This window comes from Apium graveolens, chromosome 2 (genome assembly GCF_009905375.1).
Source record: "Apium graveolens cultivar Ventura chromosome 2, ASM990537v1, whole genome shotgun sequence".
Taxonomy (NCBI): Eukaryota; Viridiplantae; Streptophyta; class Magnoliopsida; order Apiales; family Apiaceae; genus Apium; species Apium graveolens.
The window spans coordinates 18,538,752-18,542,563 of NC_133648.1; positions in this window are offsets into that span (position 1 = coordinate 18,538,752).

Consider the following 3,812-nt stretch of genomic DNA (forward strand, 5'->3'; position numbering starts at 1 on the left):
AATTATTTTATCAAAGATCCGAAAGCTATAACGCTTCACCAAGGACTTGATATATTTATTACTTCGGAAATAAGATATATTATTCAAAATGAAGTAAAACCAAGTATACTTTAACATTTACTTAATCTAAAGAAAAGTATACATTAATATTCTTTTAAGAATATTTGTTCGTCATCCGGTCTAGTTAAGTGTATTACTAGTCCAAACTCTTTTTATCTATAACGAGTATTGTTTCGTAGATATTGTCTTCTTCGTTTTACAGTGCGGTGAAGTATAGTGAGGTGATTCTCGTTCTAAGACCCAAGTCCTAGACATACTAACGGGGAGTTAGTAGTCTTCACACCGTGAGGAAGAGGAAAGACCCAAGACCAACTACTGAGATCCAAGACCGGCAAAAGCTTAGAAGGACAAAGACTACACCAAGGGTTCTACATCAATATTGAAGTAATAACAGGGTGTTATTGTCTAAGATAGGTTGTGTAGGTTTGCACATTTATTTTGAGATGGTAACCCGGAGTTACGCACCAAGACAAATATTTGTGAGGTTGTAAAGGCTTCTCCGCCTATGTAAGGAGCAAAGTTATTTTAAGGGAAAAACTCGGATCTTGGAGAGGAGCTCGGGGACTGGACGTAGGGGTGAGCGCATCTATTAGAGGTTGCGCCATCGCGAACCAGGATAAATCTCTCGTGTGGTATTTTCTTCCTTGTCTTTTATTTCTGCATATATAATCTGCATCGATAAAATATTTAAAACGGGATGAATATTTTTAAAATGCCATAATAATTTTTAAATTGGTAATTAAGCTATTCAACCCCCTTCTAGCTTAAAATAGCCCTTTTACGAGACCTCACAGTATGTATATCTATTTGTTTGGTGATATCATATATTTTTTCAGTGAAAATAAAGATGCGAGTACGGGTAGGGACTTGACAAAACCATTCTTTTGAAATGCGAAAAAAGATGTTAACAATTTATGGAAGTTTGACTAATATTTTGAAAATAAGTGTAAAGTACAACCACCATCCTGTAATTTACACTTCAAATATATTAGTTAACGGCATAAACTTAACGGGAGTTAACGGTAGTCATATTTTTGTAAGGCGTCACGAAAAATTGGCCACTGTAATGAGAATTTGAAAATTTTGGCCACTATTTTAAAAGTTGGTGTAAAATACGGCCACCACTATGTAATTTACCCTATATATAATCACATCAGTGTTTGTTGCTTCATCTTCAGGGTTTCTTTCTTTCATGCTCAGGGCAATCCGCCTTTGTTGGTTAAGTAGTACCACAGCGTTCACAACTTACTTTACACATTTGATTCCATGTATTCTGTTGCACCAATTTTGTGTGTTCCTCAATGGCCGTCTTGTTATCGAAAGACTTTCTCCGACAATGGTAGCATACTGGTCCAATAAATTTTACCATTTTTACCGCCTCACCTTTTGACTACTATAGAGAAACAGAGAGAGACAGAGTATTATGTAATTAGTTTCATGTAACATAGATAAATTTAACAATTTGTTTCCACACATATCTACAAACTAAACATCACTGTATCAAAATATCTGATACCAAAAATCAATGACATATTTTACCAAGTGCAAGCGAAAACATAAAAATAGAGAGAGAGAGATCTAGAGAGAGAGTACTATCTAAGTTCCAATAAATAAGAGAAAATCAATATTTCTTTTCCAAGAACTGAACCCTATAATATAAGTTATCATCAAAAGATCAAACTAAAATATATCAAAACACAGTCATTGTACCAAGAAGATGAAAAATCACACATATAAAAAAGAGAGAGAGATCAATTCAACATTTTGGTTCTAACATTAACAAACTGAACACCATGTTTAGAAACTAGACCGTGACATCAAACTAAAAATCAAATAATGAGGGAGAGGGGGGGGGAGAGTACTATCTAAGTTCCAATAAACAAGTGAAATTCAACATTTCTTTTTCAAACAACTGAACCCTACATAAGTTATCATCAAAAGATTAAACTAAAATATATCAAAACACAGTCATTGCACCAAGAAGATGAAAAAACACACATATAAAAAAGAGAGAGAGATCAGTTCAACATTTTGGTTCTAACATAAAAAAACTGACACCAGGTTTAGAAACTAGACCGCAACATCGAATTAAAAATCAAATAAAGAGGGGGAGAGAGAAAGAGAGAGACCTCGAAAGACATTGTTGAACTGTGAACACAAAAAAAACTGAACATGCAGCCATAAATATTTATACTAAAAGTACTGTGCAGCTTTAGTTTATTTATACCTAAACTTCCCACAAATTGGATTTTAACTTATGGTTTACTTTTCATTTTTGAAAAATATTAGGTACTTCCCAAAATAATTCTTAAATATGGATGTGTAATTTCAATGATCGATAACTTTTCTAATAATACAATGAGATTTGTTTATAAATATATATATATGCTCATAAAATAAACATATTAAAAATATAGAATTTTTTTATACAATTTGGACTACGTAGTTGCATTCTTCGTATTTGTCGCCCGTCTTGGATTTCCATTTTGCATTTGACACTTTCTATCGGGTCAAATCTCCTGAAACAAAAATAGTGTGAAGACCTTGGCATATTTGTAATATATATGTTCTTTTATGTGTATACAAATTTTCAAATAGAATGACTTAATCCGCATGCATAACATATTAAAAATTTCTCAACAATCCATTAAATTAACTAAAACAATTCACAATTTAACAATCAAAATAAGAAAAAAAAACTTCCTTATAATTCATAGACTCTAGAGTTGTAAGGCATGCTTTAGCCATTTTCAATTCTATTTTCATGTGGAAAATTCATAGACTCTAGAGTTGAAACTCATACATAGATAGTACTCATTGGATATTACCCTTCTTCCTTCTGCCTCCAACTTAAGTTTTTATACATTCATCTCACAACATATATATCATAGTTTTGTATACGAAATTTTCCAAGTAAAAACACATAAAATAAAATAAGAGGTGTTTATTTAATTTGTATTGAAAGTTTCATTTGAAATAAATATTTGTATAATTAATATATAAAAAGAAGTCAAAACTTACAAGCATACCATCCAGCCTAGAGCTATAAAATGTATGCCACATAAGCTGTTGTTTCCATTAGCAACCTTGTGTTGGATTTTTAACCTATAAATTATTGGTTCAGCGACTCCTAAAATCAGCTGACTTTGTCCACCGATGATTGCACGGATAATTCCACATACAATAGTAGAGATTATCATTTTGACGGTGCTTAAACGCCATCTAAGTGTCAAATTCATGATAAGTAAAAGAGGCAGCATAATGCTTCTTCTAATTATACCTTTTCTTTTTGTGACATGTTAGGATAATTTCATTAGTATGAGCCCTTTTGGGAGTGACCCAAAAATAAACCCACGCGGGCTCGGCCAAGAGCGGGTAATATCATACTAATGTGAATTTAGGCGTGCTTGGCAAGCCCAACAAGTGGCAACATACTTCTCTTGAGATAATTTCAAAGTATCTTCGACTCCATCCCTTATAATTCTCATACCAATTATCTGTTTTGCTGCACCCATATCCTTCATCTCAAACTCCTCAGACATCTGTCACATTAGCATGTTGATTTCTCTCATGTTTAATCCTGCTGTCAACGTGTCATCAACATACAACAATAATATGATATAAGATGAATCAAATTGCTTGAAGTAATAATAATGATCCATAGCACTCCTCGTGTACCCATTCTTCATCATAAGCAAGCCCAATAAGTGGCAACATACTTCTTTTAAGATAATTTTAAAGTACCTTCCGCT